The 22,110-nt window shown below is 41.8% G+C and overlaps 1 protein-coding gene across 6 annotated transcripts in view; it reads right to left on the reverse strand.

Moving 5' to 3' along the window:
• Positions 1 to 18,752, reverse strand: part of ANKRD6 (ankyrin repeat domain 6) — a 106,853-nt gene extending 88,101 nt beyond the window's left edge. For 2 of the 6 annotated variants that reach the window (XR_011854209.1, XM_072141960.1), the window contains exon 1: positions 18,139 to 18,324. The gene's annotated coding sequence lies outside the window, so the exon portion shown is untranslated. Of the gene's footprint in view, positions 1 to 18,138; positions 18,326 to 18,731 lie in introns of those variants that run through there. The other 4 variants (XM_072141958.1, XM_072141955.1, XM_072141956.1 and 1 more) reach the window with 4 other exon arrangements.
• Between the last annotated feature and the right edge of the window lie 3,358 nt (positions 18,753 to 22,110).

A 22,110-nucleotide genomic window follows, 5' to 3' on the forward strand; every position in this document is an offset into this window, starting at 1 on the left:
TAGATATAATTCAAATAGCTGAGGCCCGACGAACGCCTTCTCTGCTCCTTTCTCTGGAGAAGGAGAAGGCGTTCGATCGGGTCCATTGGAAATTTATGTTAGCAACGTTAAAGAAATTTGGCCTAAAAGGCAATATTCTAGATAGCATAATGCTTCTCTATTCCAAACCTGCACAAGTGTACACATCAGGATTTTTATCAGAAAAAATAACAATAACAAACGGTACAAGACAGGGGTGCCCCTTGTCCCCATTGATATTTATACTGACTATTGAACCCTCTGCAGAATTAATTAGAAGTGACCCACAAATCACAGGTATCAACATAGGAAATTCAGACCACAAAGTAGGCCTATTTGCAGATGATACCATTCTAATTCTCTCGAATCCCTCAAAATCATTACCAGCTGCAATGCAAATCATTGGAAAATATAGTCAGGTATCATATTACTAATGAAATACATCAAAATGTCAAGTGTTAAACATGGGCATACCCCCTTTAACAGTTAAATTTCTCAAGTCAAAATATAAATTCCAATGGGAAGCCTCAAATATCACCTAACTAGGAATTAAGTTAACATCTCCACACAAAGAAACACTTAACATTAATTACAAACACCTCCTAAGCAAGATTAAAAAAGACTTAGAATTATCTTGGTTTGGGAGGATAGCTACAGTTAAAATGTGTATAATACCATATCTATTCCGTAACTTACCCATCCCAACCCCCATGAAAACACTCCAAACATTGCACAAACTCCTCTGGTCCTATATCTGGAAACACAAAAAACCCCGTATACAAGCAAATATACTTATTCAACCAATAAATAAAGGCGGACTAGGCTGCCCATCTGTAATACAATACTATAAGGCCAGCATTTTAGACCAATTAAAACTCTTTGGTCCCCAGATACTAATAAACATTGGATCAACATAGAAAACAATCAAGTCCCAACAAAAGACATTAAAGCGTACCTATACAGCTTAATGATCTTCAATTCCCAGCCTACACACCCTTTAGCAACTATATCAGAAAATCCTAAGTATAGTCCCACAAGACGTTCCAATTAACAGTTTGTCTGCAGGTATACATAACCTGGGTCCTATATATTGGTGGAGGAAAGATTCAGGGAACCTGGGAGATTTTATTTTACCATCTGGAAAGTTAAAACCAATGGAATCAATATCTTTGGATACCCAAACGACAGGAATAAACTGGTTACAATACCAACAGATTAAAACAGCTCTTAACAAAGCTAAATTCAGTTTTAGCTCAGTAAACACGGACATAACAAAGTTTTTACTAAACCCAGAGTCCAAATCAAAAGGGTTATCTACCTTTTATAAGCTCCTAGTCGAGACCCAATCAAAGGCCATAAATTCCCATCTAAATAAATGGTCTGACAAACTAGACATGACACTAAGTGAGGAACAATGGCTCCAGGCGTTCAGAATTCCCCCCAAAGTATCCAGATGTATTAACCACTTAGAAAACTCCATTAAGATAAGATACAGTTGGTATTACACGCCCCACAGACTTGCACGCATTTATTCAGATAATACCCAAACATGCTGGCGCTGCCAGAGCGAGAACGCCAACATGCTACATATATGGTGGAACTGCAATCACATTTTTTGGGAAGCTATCAATGCTTTACTAACTAAAATAAGTCTTTTTCCTGTAAAGATATCAATTCTTCAAGCTCTCTTCTTCATAGACATGGAAGACTTCCCACACACCCACCTAACAGTAATCAGTCATGTACTAATTGCAGCCAAAATTAAAATTGCTAAATATTGGAAAAACCCTGCCCCCCCTCCTCTCGCCGAAGTTATCAGCTCAATAAATGAAAATTGTTTGTATGAAAAAAACCATCGCTCATTGTCTACACAAGATCACAAATTTTTTAAACAACTGGGATATAGGGCAAAGCTCGACGTATAATACCATTATTGTATGATTATGTAATTCTTATACGCCTTCATGTTACTGTAAAACCTCAATTGTCGCCAAGTTACAGTTCTTTTATTTATCTGTTTTATACTTTTCCTTTTTCCATGACTTATTGATATTTTCTGTAATGACTGTAATCAGACAAATGGAAATCATACTTCTTAATGTAATTTATTACATCTGTATGTGACATTACCCCTGGAAAATCAATAAAAAAATGAATGTTCAAAAAGAAAAAAAAACGCACATGCGTCACGTTCTTGTGGGCTCAGTTTTTACGACTTTGACTATGCACTCAAAATAACACCGCAGCTTTATTCTTTGGTTCGGTGCGATCGCGGTGATACCAAATTTATATAGGTTTTATTGTGTTTTAATACATTTTCAAAAATTAAACGAATGTGTACAAAAAAGAAAAAAATTTGCCATCTTCTGAAACTTTTTCATACTTTGGCGCATGGAGCTGTGTGAGGTGTCATTTTTTGCAAAATGAGCCGACCTTTACATTGCTACCCTTTTTAGGTCTGTGCGGCATTTTGATTATTTTTTATTCCATTTTTTATGTGATGTAAAAAGGTGTAAAAGTCGCATTTCGGACATTTGGGCGCCATTTCCCGTCTCGGAGTTCACCACCGGCCGTAACCGTTTTCATATTTTGATATATCAGGCGTTTTGGGATGCGGCGATACCTAATGTGTCTGTGATTTTTACTGTTTATTATGTTTTATATCAGTTCTAGCGAAAGGGGGGTGATTTGAATTTTTAATATTTTATTAATTTTTTAAACTTTTTTTTTCTTTTTTTTCCCCACTATTTCTTAGACCATCTAGGGTACATTAACCCTAGATGGTCAGATCGCTCCTACCATATATTGCAATACTTCTGAATTGCAATATATGGCATTTTTGCAGCTCATTCATTACAATGAGCCACTGGCTCATTGTAACTAATCTGCAGATGCCAGAATAAACGAAGACGTTTGATGACGTTCGGGGGCGCGGCGACCGTAATAAAGATGGCGGCGCCCGCGCGCCACCGTCTTGTAAATGCCGCCGGCGACTTTGCCGGCGGCAAGGAAAGGGTTAATAGCCGCGATCGGTGCAAGCACCGACCGCGGTTATTAGTGGTGGGGGTTTGCTGCAATATGCAACAACCCCCACCTTTGTATGAAGAGGACTCAGCCTGTGAGCCCTCTTCATACATTCCCTATACCTCTGCGCCATAGAGCTACGGAGCAGAGCGTTAAGGGGTTAACCTCAAAGCCAGTAAGTTTTGCTGCATATTGCAGAAAATACTTACCAGTCACACACGCGATTGGTGCTAGCCTGGGCACCGCGTGAGGTCATCCGGGAGCGGCAATGGGTCGCCATGACAGCTGTCTCGTTTTAACCCATTCATTACGAAAATAATAATTAAAAAAACTAAAAATTCAAATCACCCCCCTTACCCTAGAATTGATATAAATATATATAAACAGTAAAAATCATAAATACATTAGGTATAGCCGCGTCCAAAAATGTCCCATCAAAATACAATAAGTTTTTCGCTGTGTTTAACCTCGAAAATAGCACCCAAAAGTTGAAAATCACACTTTTTTGCCAATATGAAAAATATAAAAAATGCAATAAAAAGTGATCAAACGGTCGTACAGTCCTAAAAATGGTAGCATTAATAACGTCACACAAAATTACACCACCCACAGCTCCGTACACCTAAGTATAAAAAAAGTTATTAGCACCAGAATATGGTTTTAGTTTTTGTAAATGTATGAAAACGTTATAAAAAACAATACAAATTTGGTATCCCCGTAATTGTACCGACCCAAAGTATAAAGTAGTGATGTCATTTGGGGTGCACAGTGAAAGACGTAAAATCCAAGCCCACAAGAATACGGCACAAATGCGTTGTTTACAGTTTTCACTGCATTTAGAATTTTTTTCCCGCTTCCCAGTACATGGCATGGAATATTCAATATCATCACTATGAAGTTCTGTTACGCAGAAAACAAGCCGTCACACAGTGCTTTAATGTGTAAAAATAAAAAAGTTATAGGTTTTTGAAGGTGAGGAGTGAAAAATGGAAATTAAAAAACAGGGCCAGGTCATTAAGGGGTATTACTGCCAGAGGTGGCACTCAGAGTGCTCTCTGTGGGCACTTAAGCTCAGCACAGCACTTAAGTTCACCAGACAGGACTCAAAGAATCTAACTGCAGTTCCACACAAGTCAAGATTTAGGCCTCTTTCACACTTGCGTTTTTCACGCGCGTTTTCTGCGCGTGCTTTTGACTGGCAGAACTTGCATTGCACTCTGATCCATTGTAACCAATGGGTCTTTTCAGACTTGCATTTTTTTTTTTACGCACACATGCACGTTTTTTAACGCGTGTTTAAATCTCGACATGCTCTACTTTTGCAAGTCACGCGCGTGAAAAACGCACCATACAAGTCTATGGAGATGCATCAAAAACGCATTGCACTCTGAGACACTTGCGCATCAATTGCCATAGAAAAGATAGAGCTTAGTCCTGAGTCCATTTCACGCGTGAAAAACGCATTGAAATTGCATTGAAAACGCGCGTGAAAAACTGAGACACTGAACAAACTCTGACTGAAAACTGATTGCAAAATGTGCGTTTTTCACTGACCAAACCCTGATCGCACCCTGATCAGACTCTGGCGTGATCTGCAACGCAAGTGTGGAATGGGCCTAACTAATCTCAGTGTAATTTTAACTCTTTAATCGTCAGTGAAGAATCCTCACAGGGTGGCACCTCAGTGGCCAAGCATGTACAAGATACATCCTGGAAAATAGAAGCGATAACTTTAGATCCCCGGCCAGGGGTGTACCTAGCCTGTCTGCTGCCTGAGGCGAGCCATAAAAAGACGCCCCCCCCCCCCCCCCCGCCCATATAATTTAGATATCAGGACCATCATATTGGTTTGGTGTAAAAATAAATTAATGCAAAATGCATGCAGCGTGCCACCATATAGTATAAAATGCATACAGCGTATCGCCATGTAGTATAAAATGGATACAGCGTATTGCCATGTAGTATAAAATGCATACAGCCTACCACCATGTAGTATAAAATGCATACAGCGTACCACCATGTAGTATAAAATGCATACAGCGTACCACCATGCGGTATAAAATGCATACAGCGTACCACCATGCGGTATAAAATGCATACAGCGTACCACCATGCGGTATAAAATGCATACAGCGTACCACCATGCAGTATAAAATGCATACAGCGTAACACCATGTAGTATAAAATGGATACAGCGTACCACCATGTAGTATAAAATGCATACAGCATATCGCCATTAAATATAAAATGGATACAGCGTACCACCATGTAGTATAAAATAGATACAGTATATCGCCATTAAGTATAAAATGCATACAGTGTACCACCATGTAGTATACAATGCATACAGAGTACTGCCATGTAGTACAAAATAGAAGCCCTGATAAATATCAAAAATGCTGCATATACAAACAGTAGATCCAGCATACACACACACACACACATATATATAACATTTACACATACATATACACACACACACACACACACATATATATATAAACATTTACACATATACACACACACACATATAAACATATACACACACATAAACATATACACACACAAACATATACACACAGACACATATACACAGATACACACATATACACAGATACACACATATACACAGATACAGATACACACATATACACAGATACAGATACACACATATACACAGATACATATACACACATATACACAGATACATATACACACATATACACAGATACACACATATGTACATATATACAAACATATATATATATACACACACATACACACATATATACACACAGATATACATACATATACACAAACAGAAATACCTCTCTGTTGTGTTCGGCGCTTTACCCTGCACCGGCGGTGGCGCGGTGGGGAAGCCGGGAGTGGGAAGACTCGATAGCCGGGCCGGTGAGGCGGGGGTAGAGAGCCTGGAACTTGAGCGGGGGCGGTCGGAGCAGGGAGCCGAGAGCCTGGAGCGCAGCGGGGTTGACACAGGAGCGAAGGGGAAGCCGGGAGCGGAGGTATGCGAGGAGTGGAGGGGCGCGAGAACATTGTCGGCCGGCGGCCAGGAGCACGGTGCCCGGCTGGAAAGTGGCGCTGGCCTGCATCAAAATCCCGCATGCCGGCCGGAAGCTCAGTGCCGGCGGCAGCGGGGGGCGGGCGCTAGGTGCCGGCGGCGGCTGGGGGTTGGCGCAAGGTGCCGGCAGCGTCGGGGAGTAAGGTGCCGGACGGAGGGCTGCAATGTGGTCCCGTCCGGTGTTCGGAAGCTCAGTGCAGGCCGGTGGGAGCACGATGCCGCTCCCTCGTTGAGCAGGAGGCCCGCCGCCTGAGGCGAGATGCTCAACTCGCCTCATGGCAGGTGCGGCCCTGTCCCCGGCACCTAGAATCTCTTGGCGGCTTTGGACTGAAGGAAAAGCGAGAAGGTGCGGAGAGGACCGAAATATCTTTGAAGGTCCTCCTGCTGGCCCCACAACTCTTCCTGTACGGCGGGACCCTGGAGAGAAGCTAAAGTGTAAGTCTGGATTTGCACTCCTGCTTTCAATTGTATCAGTGTCCTTAGGCCGGCGCCACACAGGGCGCTTTGTCTGCGCTTGCAAATGCAAACAAAGTCGCGCCCACCGGGGCGGGCCTCGGCACGATCGCATCGGCGTTTCTATGGAAACGCCTGCGATCGGGAACGAGCCGCCGGTGTTTCACGTTAATTTAATAGAAACGCCGATGCGATCGGGCCGAGGCCCGTCCCGGTGGGCGCGACTTTGTCTGCGTTTGCAAGCGCAGACAAAGCGCCCTGTGTGGCGCCGGCCTTAGGAGGCAAGTAGGTTAGGAGAACAGTTCAACAAATAAATAAATAAATTACTACTTATATTGGCACATTTTCCAAGGTGTTAAATGAAAAACAATGCCTCCTTTTGCTACCTTGAAAGGCAGCCCCCTAAACACCAAGTATGACTTACAAGAAGTCTAAAGATATGGTGTGGGATTAAGCCAAACCAGTATATCTATTTCATAAGGAAAAGACTCCCAACTGCAGACAGCACTGTCTCAACCTGGAAGGGTCTCCTCAGCACAGCGTAGGGAACTGATTTGGCTATGTGAGAGGCTATTGACTAGGGTCAGGTGTTCTCCTTATGGAGAGATTGCCAATTAAGGCCACCTTAAAGGTATGTGGAGACTTAAAGCCATAGATGCTCCACTAGGGAATTCTGGGAAGTATGCAAAAAACGTTTTCCAAGGTGTTAAATGGAAAACAATGCCCCCTTTTGCTACCTTGAAAGACAGCTCCCTAAACACTTTAGACACTACACTTACAATTCGGGTGATGGCACACGTGGCGTTTTGAATGCGGTTTTTGGGCCGTTTATAAGCACTCTCAAAAAATGCATGCGTTTTTGAAAAACGTATGCGTTTTTTGAAAATGCATCCGTTTTTGACCTGTTTTAATTAAGAAAATTGGTCAAACCTATCAAAAACGAATGCGTTTTCAAAAGACACTTTCGGTTTTTTTACGGACTGCTTACAAATGGGCCAAAAACGCGTTCAAAATGCCACATGTGCCATCACCCTCAGGGTGATGCCACACATGGCATTTTTAACCCATTTTTGGTCCGTTTTTAAGCAGTCTGTAAAAAAACGCTTGCTATTAAAAAAACACATGCGTTTTTGGCCATTTTCAATCAAGATAATTGGTAAAAGCCCCCCCAAAAAAGGATGCATTTTTTAACGCACACGTTTTTTAACGGACTGCTTAAAAACGGACCAAAAACGGGTTCAAAGCGCCATGTGTGGCATCACCCTCACACTTTAGACAACCAACACAAACACTGGCAATGGTCTCTCTCCAATAAATGAAACCTAATTTTTTAGAGCAGATGCTGGACATTTTCTTCTTTTGTTTGCAGATCTGGAATGGGAGACTACCTTTTTTTGTATGTATTATAGCCTCCCAATTATTGTTTTTGCATTTTGATGACAATGTATTTCTTTACATTTTTTATTACCATCTTCCCAAGCCCATAACTTTTTAATTATTCTGTTCTCTTAACCACATTAAAATTATTTTTTTTTTTTTTTGCAGGACCTTTTCCATTTTTGAAGTATGCCATATTTTATGCCACAATAAAAAGGTATTGTCCCTTTCTGTTAAAAAATATATTTTTTTTTGTTTTAAATGTTGCTCTGTTGATTGTACACATAAAATAATATAATTTATTATTCTATAAGGTGCTATGATTAATGTGATACCAAATATGTCTATGGGTTTTATATGTTTTATGAGATTTAGACTAGAATATTTAGAATATTTTTTTTTAGAGGAATTTAATTTTCTGTTGCTACTCTCAAAGGACAAAAACTTTTTGGTCAAAGTGCCCATATTGCAGCTTATATTTAGTGGGATGAGATTAAGGGTGATGGCAGATGTGCCGTTCGGGCTGCGTTTGCAAACGCAAGAGCAGACCAAGCCGCACCGGGGCGGGCCGCGGCCCAATCACATCGGCAGTTCTATGGATAGGGAACGGGCCGCCGGTGTTTTGTGTTAATTTAATGCAATAGAAACACCGATGTGATCGTGCCACAGGCTGCCCTGGTGGGTGCGTTTGCAAGCACAGCCAAGACGGCACGTGTGACCTCACCATAAGGGTGAGGTCACACATGGCGTTTTTAGGCCGCTTTTGGGCCGTTTTTAGTTGGTGCATTTTCAGATCAAACAAACCCATAAGAAATAAGTGAGGAGTAATGAAAAATAAGATGTAAAGAATAGAAACTTTATTGCACATTGATAATAATAATAACAGTAGTTTAAAAGATAGGCAAACAGATAGGATAACAAACAGACAAAGGAATCTTACAATGGACCGGGTGTAACCATAGTGTAAACGAGTGAGAAATGCTCATATATGCAGCTAAAGTGCTTAGTTAATGAGACCAAAAACGGTCAACCTAAATAGTTAGAGCAAAAATTGTAAACATGCATACAAACCACGGACCAAGGAAGAAGGCACAGCCCGACACGTGTTTCGCCACTAAATGGCTTCCTCTGGGGGAGACATTTTCAGGTCGTTAAAAAATGCATGCGTTTTTAAAAGGGCATGCGGTTTTTGAAAACGCATGCGGTTTTGTCTGTTTTTAATTGCGCAAATTCGGAAAACCAGACAAAAACGTGTGCATACCAAAAAGAACCAGAGCGGCAAAAAACACTTATTTGTATAAAATAATACTCTTTATTGAAAGCAAATACACAAATTCAACATGTATATTCCTCAAATGGGAAGGTAGAAATACAATGTATGGGGGACACAAGTAGCCCCAGATGAAAGATAGGGCAGCACAGTAGACCAGTGGCCACCCCTATTAGCCCAGGGTCCTAATAGTATTTTTATATTTTTAACAGTATTATCAATTCAGTCAAATGTAAGACTGTAATACTGTAAGAATGGGATAAAGTGGCAATGGTGCAGTGAAGGTAGACCCTACACAAAACTGGGGGTACCATCCAGTATTCAGAAATTCTGAATACTAAAAAAAAAAACTAAAAACGGACCAAAAACGGGCTAAAAACGCCATGTGTATCACCACCCTAAGCAGTCCGTTAAAAAACGCATGTGTTTTCGAAAAACGCATGCGGGGCCTCAGTACTGCAGCAATTGGTGCCAGAGATTTTTCCAATTACATTGCTGCTAGCATTTGCGTTTACAAAATGCAATGTGAGGGTTAATGTCTGGCATCACCCTGAGGACGCGTTCACACGTTGCGTTTTGGTTGCATTTTCATTGCGTTTGAAACGCATTACAACAGCTGATGAGAAGTGATTTGCCTAATTACATTACTGATTAAGTTTCTTAACGCAATGTTAACGCAGGTCAAAAGGCGCCGTGAGGGTGCTTTCAGACAATGCGTTGCGTTTTTTTATGCGTTTTGACACACTCCAAAGGCTTAAGCCTTGATCACATGCTGAGGTTACATTGCGTTTTAGCAGATGCAGTGGAAACGCAATGTAACCTCAGCAAGTGATCAGGCTTTAGGCAGACATTTGGCCGGGGGCACACGTGGCGTCTTGAACCCGTTTTTGGGCCATTTTTAAGCAGTCTGTAAAAAAAGCATGCGTTTTTGACCCGTTTTAAATGGATGCATTTTCAAAAAACCCATGCGTTTTTTTTACTGCCTGCTTAGGGTGGTGACACACATGGCGTTTTTAGGCTGTTATTGGCCTGTTTTTAGTAGTGCGTTTTCAAAAAAACGCATGCGTTAAAAAAAAGGACTAACTAAAAACGGCCCAAAAACGCCATGTGTGTGACCACCCTTAAAAACGGCCCCAAAAAACGGGTTCAAAACCCCATGTGTGCCGCCGACCTTACTGAATCCGGAGACCACACCCAAGTGTGAGTTCCCATTATGCATTTTGTCCCAGTTCTCTGTTCTTCGACTTCATAAATCTGTATATATTGTTCAAAGTTCTTTTCCTGCGTATCGCTGTTTCTTCCAGAATATAGAAGGATATCATTATGAACCATTCACTATCTTTGTTCCCTTTAAGTACATACAGTTACTGTTACTAGTACTATTGCAATCAAAGCACCTTTACACTTGTCAATGTTATGACTGTTACGTGTACAGATCTTTAGTTGCAGTATAATCTTCTCAGGTAAAATGTCACTTGTGTTTACTTTACATATTAAAAGAGCCTCTGCAGAAACGGTAAAAACTGACAGTATAACCAATGGAATCCAATCATGACAACTCATTGATCCTACCGCTAAAGCCACGGTAACCTCCAATGTGTTGAGCAGGTTGACTTTATTAGCCTATTGCTGTAAATATCAGCATAAAGAACAGTAAAACTTAAATGTATCTATACAGGTAGAGTTAGACTGGGTTCACATCACATTTTAAGTATAAGCTAAGCAAATACTTCAGAGGGGCACCCAATGCTTAGCATATACATTGACAAATAGTGGCACATGGAGGCAATGGACATACATCGCTTGGCAGGACGTCTGTGCTATACGTTGTAAGGACAAGTCAGAACCCTCCTGATGTGCCCTTACAAAGTATGTAAAACAACGAGGTGTGAACCCAGCCTTAGGCTGGTGCCACACACGGGGTGGGCCGCGGTCCGATCGCATCGATCGGGAATGAGCCGCCGGTGTTTTGCGTTAATTTAATGCAAAACACCGGCGGCTTGTTCCTGATCGCAGGCGTTTCCATAGAAACACCAATGCAAATGGGCCGCAGCCCACCCCGGTGGGTGCGGCTTTGTCTGCGTTTGCTTCTTCAAACGCAAACAAAGTGGTGTGTGTGGCACCAGCCTTAAATGTTGACTGATTTTACAGCTGTATGGATAAAGAAGTTACCATCTCTGAACATATGGTTATTATCTGCAAAATTAATATAATGCACCAAAGATGTATATGTACATGCAGATGTGTACTTGGATCATTAAGGAGCCATTTATTGAGTACTGATAGTTGACCCTGTCCCTGCAGAAGCATCACCTTCAACTCAAACTTTCAACAATACTGCTGTAGGATTGAAAACAAATGATACTGTTTCTACACCACCCAGATCTGTTTACAAGGGTTGGAGACACCAGTGATCTATGAAGTTATTATGTGAAGCCATACAATGGATCTCCAGAAGCACAATAGCACAGCCATGCAGCAGCCTTGCTTGCCAGGCATTGCCTGGGAGAAGACATGAATGAGTTCAGTCTCAGGTCGCTGCAATGCAGGGATTAACATCTCATGGTGGAAATTCTCAAGAAACCCCCTAAAGAGGAGGCGTTAACCAGCATAAGACTGGGGATAGCTATAACAAAAGAGCAAAGGTCAGCTTACCGAATATTTACTGACATGTTACAAAAGAGACATGAGAGACAAATGAAATGACAGATTTCGTGTTAGAACAGTACATTTAGCAATCTATTTCTGTTGCTGTCACACTGCTACACCTCAACAGGAATAGTCTACACAGGTACCACAACCTATCTTTCTTCATGTGGCAAGGATTTTGAATATGCCCTACCTTACATTTGACCGCCCCATCTCCCACCTATCTATCATCAAACATACTACGTAATATTAGTAGTAAAAAAATATTATTTTCTGGTCTGTGAATCCATTCTGACTCCATTACTCAGCTCTAATATAATGATTTACCGATAATCAGTGTAGGTGGTGCATGTACACTGGACATTACTCCCAACATGAATAAAATAGCATTTTAGGCTTATTTCATAAATTGTATCTTATAAAGCACAAATTATTCATATAGTTTCACATCAGTGATTTTTCACTGAAGCCTTTTTGGCTTATGGATACATACAGATGGCTTCTAAACTGCTCACTAATAAAAAGCTGAAGTGTGGGAAGCTGGGAGCATTGGAGAGCGAGGTGACATCATGCAAAAGGCGTGAATTCATGCCTCTCACGTGATGTCACCTCCCTCTCCCAGCACGGGAGAGGGAGGTGGCGAGGGCATGCATAATTAGCAGCCCAGAGCATCTTTTCCCTGCACTCCGTGCTGGCTAATCATAACTTTCTTTTCTAGGTGATCCCAGCGTTTCAAGATTAGCGACAAACAGCGCTGGGATCAAGGTGAAGAGGAGCGGAATATATCAACCCCTTCACGCTCTGCAACGGATATATCCGCCGCAAAGCTGTGAAGGGTGTATGTAGAGGGCTCACGGGCTGGGCCCTCTTCATACAGAGATGCGCATGGGGCCCCCATCTTTATTGAGATTTTCGCTCCCCCAAAAATCATCAGGGGGGCGTTGATCGGTTGCTTTAAAGCCTCAGGTCTTTGTCAGACCGCAGGCTGCATGGTTTTTGAAAATTCGTTACAATGAGCCATTGGCTCATTGTATTCAATCCTATGCGAAAACGCCATATACTGAAATACAGTAGTATTGCAGTATATGGTAGGAACGATCAGACCTTCTAGGGTTAAAGTACCCTAGAGGGTCTAAGAAATAGTGAAAAAAAAATGTAAAAAAAAGTTAAAAAAATTTTAATTAATAAAGTGTTAAAAATTCAAATTACCCCCCTTTCCCTAGAACTAATATAAAACTTAATAAACAGTTTAAAAAAAAATCACAACCACATTAGGTATCGCTGCGTTCCAAAATGCCCAATCTTTAAAAAAAATGGATATTGCTGGCGGTGATCTCCATAACGGAAAATGGCGCCCAAATGTCCGAAACGCGACTTTTACACCATTTTACATGACATAAAAAATGGAATAAAAGGTGATCAAAATGTCGCACAGCCCTCAAAATGGTAGCAATGAAAATGTTTGCTCATTTCGACACAGCTCCTCGGGTTATCGATCACATGCGTTTCCCTGGAAACGCATATGCGATCAGCCAGGGCCCGCCCCCTGTGTGCTAGTGCGCATTATAAACGGACTGCTAGTGGAATGTGTGACCGTGGCCAAAGTTTAGTGGGATGGCTGGGTCTTGGTAGATTTGCAATGGTCTGATACTCCTTCCATTTCAATATGATCGCTTGCACAGTGCTCCTTGGGATATTTAAAGTTGAAAACTTTTTGTATCCAAATATGGCTTTAACCTCTTCACACTCTGCACCATACATATGTACGGCGCAGAGGTGCTGATGCTGTATCGCAGCAAACACCCACCGCTAATACCCCTGTGCTGATCTGTGCTAGAACTGAAATGTACTCAGGATAACAAAATAACACATTCTCTAATTCACTGTTATGCTATGCTGTCAATGTTTCGCTATAGATAGATAAGTTATTTATCTGGGGAGGCACAGCAGGAAGGAACAACATATCTAGCTGACTGTCATTGTGTTCAATAGGCATCTCATGGATCTCATCATCTCTGATCTGTTTCATCCCTCTATGTGTCAGACACTAGTACAATGTTCAGATGCCAAATGAAAGTGTATATAAACCTGTACTCTGATAACCTAACCACATTGTCAGCTCACAGAACTAGATGGATCATAATGGGGCAGATTTACTTACCAGTCCCTGCGCGATCCCCAAGGTGTGTTCCCCGATGAGAATGCACAGCTGCCGCGAATCACTACCAGCGTGCACCCGATATCCTGCATCTGTTGCTTCCCCGATCAGGTTCGCTGGAGTTAACCTTCTTCTTCCCGATGCATGTAAGTGCTTGTGTTGCAACACAATTTAATTGTTAAATTCTGCGGTTTGTCCGGATCTGTTGGATCGTCCAACAGCCCGCTAATGCCACCATCTTTGTTCCAATCATTGCTCCCCAAGTCGTCATTGGGGATTGATTGCTATGACAGTTTTGGGTCTTTGTCAGACCAGAGGCTTCATTGTAATTAAGACTATGTAAAAATGGCATTTACTTCAATACTGTAGTATTGGAGAATATGGTAGGAACGATCAGACCATCTAGGGTTAAAGTACCCTAGAGCAGTGATGGCAAACCTTTTGGAGACAGAGTGCCCAAGCTACAACCAAAACCCACTTATATGTTGCAAAGTGCCAGCATGACAAGTTAAGCAGTAACTTATTGATCCCTGCTGTATGACAGGTTTTAATCGTATTGACGTCCTGAGTTCACCAATACAATTGATAGATGATGAAGAAATTTGGATTGTAGCTTCCCTCTTGGGTCCCCTGAAGAGGAAGAATCAGGGGACCCAGAGCAGGAGCTCCAATGACAATCCATCTCTATCCACACCTTCCCGCTCCTCCTGTAGTCCTGGCAGCCAAGGACGTCACTTTAAAATAGTGCTGGCACGTCCTGGGTTGTATTGTATAACAGGAGAAAGCCTTGAGTCCTAGCTGGCAAACTCTGTGTTGGGCTGAAGGCCTGGGTGCCCACAGAAAGGGCTCTGAGTGCCACCTCTGGCACCCGTGCCATAGGTTCCCCACCACTGCCCTAGAGGGTCTAAAAAAATAGTAAAAAAACAAAAAGTTTCCCTACAACTGATATAAAACTGAATAAACAGTGAGAATCACAAACATGTTAGGTACACCGTGTCTCAAACACTTACTCCCGGCAGTGAACCCCAGACTGGAAAATAGCGCCCAAATGTCCAAAACACTCCTTTTACTCCATTTTACATCACGTAAAAACAAATGTAATTAAAAGTGATCAAAAGGTCGCACAGTCCTCAAAATAGTAATGAAGCAATGAAAACGTCAGCTCCTTTCGCAAAAAAATGACACCTCACACAGCTTGTCACCATACACCAGCGTATGAAATAATTATTCGAAGATGGCGAAACTATTTTCGTACACATTTGGTTAGTTTTTGAAAATATATTAAAACACAATAAAACCTATATTTATTTGGTATCACCGTGATCGTACCGAAGCAAAGAATACAGTAGATTTATCATTTGGAGCGCACAGTAAAAGTCGTGAAAACAGAGCCCACAAGAAAATGACGCAAAAAAAAGTTCTTAAATAAAAACAAATTAATAAAATGATAAAAATGCCCCATAAACCTATAAAGAGACATTAATGCAAAAAAAAGTCACAATTATAACACAAACCCCACATATAAAGCATCACTGCGTCTGTAACGCATGTAATCTAGAATTTAAAAGATTATTATTAAGCCACTTAAAAAACCCACCAAAAATTGGGATTTTTACCCGTTTCATCTAACAAAATAATGCAATTAAAAGTGATCCAGAATGATACTGTACAACATGTCCCACAAAAAACACGCCATCAACCAGCTCTAAAGTAGGCAGCTCCTAGCGCTATTCTATTTTTAGCAGTGATAAACTGCCACACAATAGTAATGCCGGATCGTGCTCAAAGTGGTCGGGTGTATTCATGAGGGGGTGGCCCGAAGCGCAGCTTCTTTCCTGGACCACCCCTCCCACTTCATAGGCTGGCGGTGAGTCCCTCCAGCTCCCACTGGGGGTAGCGCTCTATACTGGGGTCTCACACATTCTATATTATGCAGATAGTATACATCTTTATATGTACCTGTATACCTATGTACTGGGTGGGGAAGTGTGCTGGCTTCCTATATAGTGGGTGGGGAAGTGTGCTGGCTACCTATATACTGGGTGGGGCACTGTGCTGGCTAATTATATACTTTGCAGGGCAGTGCTCTGCGTTAACTATATACTGGGTGGTGCAGTGTTCTGGACTACCTATATACTGAGGGCCTGTGTTCTGAGATACCTAAATAGTGGGGGGCAGTGTGCTGGCTTCCTATATACTGGGGACAGTTTGCTGGCTACCTATATATTGGGGGGTGCAGAGTGCTACACATACTCTGGGAGGCAGTATGCTTGATAAATGAATACTGGGGGCATTGTGCGGATAACATTTATACTGGGGCACCTATATATTAGGGGGAGGCACCTAGGAATTTCATTAGTGGGTGAGGCAGCTGGGCATTCCATTAGTGAGGGGAAGCTGCTGGGCATTTCATCAGTGGGGGGGGGGAGGCTTTGACAAATGCATTCCCCCCCCCTAGGATTATTTGCAAGTCAATAAGTTTTCCCACTTTTTTGTGGTAAAATTAGGTGCCTTGGCTTATATTGAGCTTATACTCGAGTTTATACTTCGATTTTATTATTCTATTCTACTATACAGATAGTATAATAGGTAGTATAGTATTTAATATAGGAGGTCCAGTTTATATCTAATAGAGGGGGGGCATTGTATATATATCTAATAAAAGGGGCGTAGAATATAATCTAAGGGCAAAGTATATAGCTAATGGAGAGGACACAGTATATATGTCTAATAGAGGGGGGTACTTCTTTCATTGAAACAGAATAGTAAGTATTATGTATCCTTTGAGGGGAGAATCAAGTTTCTTACTATTCATAGTATGAACCAAAATGAATTTTTCTCATCTTTTTAAGCTGCTGTTCTGAATATTCATTGTTTGGTTGCTTTAGTTTTCTCCCTGTGGTTACCAGTGCAGCGCTCCCATCTTACAGGGGTGATGACTTAGTGGTTAACAGCATGTGATCAATGATATGTATACAGATGCACTGTCATATATAAATAAAAAAGGGCACAGTATGGATGGATGGTAATTAAAAGAGAAAGCTCAGTATCTAGCTATACAGGGTGCACAGTATGAATTAAACAGGGGACTGCATCTATTCATTCATTATGGGTGTACTGTATACATGTAAATTAGAGGGCTCTGTACATATGTCAAATAATATGTCCATCCACTATTCACCCCCTTCAGCTTACACTGGGTGCACTGCCCTTCTATATGACGGGGTCAGTATACATCTTTATATGGTACATTGAGTATATATGTCCATCCACTGTTCATTCCCTCCCTCCCTTCTATATGATGCAGTTAGCATATATTTGGTATATGAAATATATATGTCCATCCACTATTCAGTCCCTCCCTCCCTTCTATATGATGAGGTCAGTATATAGCTATATGTGATATACGGACTATACATGTCCATCCACTATAGACTCCCCCCCCCGCCCTTCTATATGATGGAGTCAGTATATAGCTATATGTGATATATAGAGTATATATGTCCATCCACTATTCACTCCTTCTCTCCCTTCTATATGATGGGGTCAATAAACAGCTATATTTGGTACACTGAGTATATATGTCCATCCACTATATACTCCCTCCATTCTATATGATGAGGTCAGTATACAGCTATATTTGTTGTATGGAGTATATATGTCCATCCACTATTCAGTCCCTCCCTCCCTTCTATATGATGGGGTCAGTATATAGCTATATGTGATATACGGACTATACATGTCCATCCACTATAGACTCCCCCCCCCCCGCCCTTCTATATGATGGAGTCAGTATATAGCTATATTTGGTACAAGGAGTATATATGTCCATCCACTCCCTCCATTCTATATGATGAGGTCAGTATATATATATATATATATATATATATATAAAACAAGGCAGCACTGGCCACCTGTTGACGCCTAGTTCTGCAGCGCCAGATCCTCTGCTCAGTTACCAGAACACTGCAGAATACTATGCACTATTGCACAGGCTGGCAGAGAAGAAGCAGCAGGCATGACTCAGTGCTGGGGAGACAAGCATGGCACTGGCCTGTATGCACCTCCACTCCCTCACACAAGCAGTATCACTCACTCGGAGCCTACCTGTTGCTTGCCGCCGGCTTCCACTTGTTTTAACTAGAAGAGCAGCGTGTGGTGGTCGCAAGCTCGTTATGTCGTCCTCGGTGTGTGGCAGCAGTGCCCTTCTCTGTGAGACCTTCTGCGGGTACACTCACCAGGTACTCCAATGTTTTTGTTACGCACTGAAGCTACATTCTCTGCCTCGAGTGCAGCGACACCTGATGGAGCGATGATGAATGGCGGCTCTGAGGGCTTTTCACCCCCAGGTCTTCCAGAGCAGGCTCCAGGGATGATTTTGGAAATACTCTGTGTATTATGTCCCACTTCTACAGTAATGCCGGAACTACTGCCTGTACCACACAGGTTACACATTCTAGGTTCGTATATAATTCATAGTTTTGTTAGGTAAATCTCTTTTTATTTTCATAATGAGTTTCATACAACATATCTAAACATTCACTTACCATTCATAAAGATAAAATCTCAATACTTGCTAAGTAAAGGGAACCTGTCACTGGAGGGCCTACTTTTAGTAGTGCCCACAGACATAAATATAACAGTTTTTTCTAAAATCTCTGACATTTATGGTTTTGAAGATAAATTAGATGAACTTTTACCTGACTCCATGCCACCTTTCATCATTGACTCCCAGGGCGTGTGGTCAAAGAGTCCCTCCATCCAGAAAACACCCTCCCTTCTCTTGTGCTTGAGTGGTCAGCACCTAGTACTTGCCATGTGCTGATTGCAGTGAAGATGGGCTGCACCTCCACTGCTATCCATGCATGGCAAGTACTGCTCCCACAGTAGCCAATATATCCACAGAGGCCCCATAGTAGCAAATATAGCCACAGTCACACCCCCCCCCCCTCCACAGTAGCCGATAGTCACAGTGTCTCCACAGTGGCCAATATAGTTGTAACGGTCACACAGACAACAGAACTAAAAGTCTCTATGGGAAGAGTCCGGAGAGAGGAGTCTGTGGACCAGTGGACCCTCTTGACCATCGCAGGAGATGGTATGAGGCCCACGGTGGCAGCCAAGGTACAGGATATGCAGGAAACAGTCCAAGCCTGTGATGACAGCAGCAACACGGAGGAACACTGGTAACGCTGGCACGGACTGGTGACACCCCGGGACTGGAGCCCTGGAAGACACAGCAGGAAGCGTATTGGAAAGATGGAGACAGGAGACACAGAGGTGCCTAGAAACGCTTGAAGACAGGACACACCAGGAGCGTATGGGAACGCCGGAGACAGGAGACACGGAGGCGTCTGGAAATGCTGGGGGAACACAGAGGTGTCTGGAAACGCTGGAAGACAGGAGCGTGCCATAGGTTAGCCACCACTGTCCTACAGTAATGAATAGTTACACTGTTGTCACGGTAGCAGGGGCTTAAAACAGTGGTAGCAGCCTTAGCAACCGCTATGGGGCCCACAGTGTCAGGGGGCCCCACCACCCGAGCTGACACACTAAAGAGTAGAGAATGTGCATCATTATATAAATATTATGCTGCACATTGTACATCATAATTTTTATATAACATATATGTGATGTATATATGCTGCATCTGTGTATATGGTGTATGGCGTCTGCATATACTGTATGGGGCAGATTTATCAAGTGTCTGAAAGTCAGAATATTTCCAGTTGCCCATGGCAACCAATCACAGCTCAGCTTTCATTTTACCAGTGCTCATGAATATTTTAAAGGTGAGCTGTGATTGGTTGCCATGGGCGCCTGGAAATATTCTAACTTTCAGACACTTGATACATCTGCCCCCATGTGTGTATATTTGCTGTGTATATATGTCACTGTATATGACATATATACATGACATATACACTGTATATGACAGAGTTTGCACTTATGCAAACTCTATATGAGCTTGCATAAGTGTATAAATGTGTGTTTGTAACTTGCATGTGTGAGTATACAAATATGTAAAATTTTTTAGTGGGAAGGGGGGCCCCATCCCGAAGCCTGCTATGGGGCCCTGCCACTCCTAGTTACGCCACTGTACAGTAGCCAATAGTCAAAATACTTCCACAATAACCAATGGGCACAGTAGCAAATAATCGCATTGCTCCCATACAGGGCCGGTTCTAGACAAAGTGGGGCCCTGGGCAAAACTAAAAGTGGCACCCCAAAATAAAACTATTTTATGACCAGTTACAGCCAGTAAGAGGCTCCTTTAGTATGGTAAAAAAACCTGTAATATGGGAGAATTTTATAGGAGATAGATGATAGGGAGATGATCGGCAGCACTGTGGCTCAGTGGTTAACACTGTAGCCTTGCAGTGCTGGTCAACATCTGCATAGAGTTTGTATGTTCTCTCTGTGTTTGCGTGGGTTTCCTCCGGGTCCTCCGGTTTCCTCCCACACTTCAAAAAATGACTGGTAGGTTGAATAGATTGTGAGCCCCATTGGGGACAGGGACTGATCTGGAAAGCTCTGTGCAGAGCTGCTTAATCTGTGTGCGCCATATAGATAAAGAATTATTCATTATAATTATTATAATAGAAGATAAATATGAAATATGAAAGAGATTTCTAGATGCAGAACTATAAAGTAGATGATATATACAGTAGATGGATATGAGATAAATACAGTAGAAGAGAAATAGAAGATTGATTGAAAAATAGATAGAGAAAAAGCGAGATATATAAATGGTCAGATTATAGGAGATAGATAACTAGACAGATTATATATACAGGAGATAGCTGATAAGCATCTTCACCATGGAATTCAACAAAGGGGTATTAACCCCTTCCCGCCGCGGCCCTTTTTCGATTTTGCGTTTTCATTTTTCACTCCCCACATTCAAAAATCTGTAACTTTTTTATTCTTCCATGTACAGAGCTGTGTGATGGCTTATTTTCTGCGTAACAAATTACACTTCAAAATGTTGGTATTTAATATTTCATGCCATGTACCGGGAAGCGGGAAAAAAATTCCAAATGCAGTGAAATTGGTAAAAAAACGCATTTGTGCCGTATTCTTGTGGGCTTGGATTTTACGGATTTCACTCTGCACCCCAAATGACATGTCTACTTTATTCTTTGGGTCGGTACGATTACGGGGATACCAAATTTGTATAGGTTTTATAATGTTTTCATACATTTAAACCTCCTGTACAAAATTTTTTTGGGGAATTTTGCCATCTTCTGGGGCTAATAACTTTTTCATACTTTGGTGTATGGAGCTGTGGGTGGTGTCGTTTTTTGCGGATTTTGATGACGTTTACAATGTTATCATTTTTAGGACTGTACGACCTTTTGATCACTTTTTATAGAATTTAAAAAAAAAATTTAAATGGCAAAAAAGTGCCATTTTCAACTTTGGGCGCGATTTTCCGTTACGGGGTTAAACGCAGTGAAAAAACGTTATCATATTTTGATAGATCGGGCATTTTCGGACGCAGCAATACCTAATGTGTTTATGATTTTTACTGTTTATTTATATTTATATCAATTCTAGAGAAAGGGGGGTGATTTGAATTTTTAGGTTTTTTTATTATAATTTTTTTATTTTAACTTTTTTTTCTTTTTATTTTTACTATTTTTCAGACTCCCTAGGGTACTTTAACCCTGGGTTGTCTGATCGATCCTATCATATACTGCCATACTACAGTATGGCAGTATATGGGGATTTTACTACTCATACATTACCATGTGCTGACAGCACATGGTAATGAATGGGTTAATCCGAAGTAGCTTCGGGTCTTCGTGAGACCCGAAGTTACCATGGTGACGGATCGCCGCTCCCCGATGACGTCACGGGGAGCGACGATCCACGGAAAGATGGCGGCGCATGCGCGCCGCCGTCTTTTTGAAGCTGCCGGCACCTTTGCCGGCGGCGATCAGCGGTAAAACTTATTTTACAGCAAAAAGTAAACCCAACAAACCACATATTTTCTGAAAGCAGACACTTGCCCTATTTTCAAAATTGCATTAAAGAGTTTATAAACATAGGCGCCTTCATGCAATTTTGATTCAA

The sequence above is a fragment of the Engystomops pustulosus genome, chromosome 3 (genome assembly GCF_040894005.1).
Source record: "Engystomops pustulosus chromosome 3, aEngPut4.maternal, whole genome shotgun sequence".
Classification (NCBI taxonomy): Eukaryota; Metazoa; Chordata; class Amphibia; order Anura; family Leptodactylidae; genus Engystomops; species Engystomops pustulosus.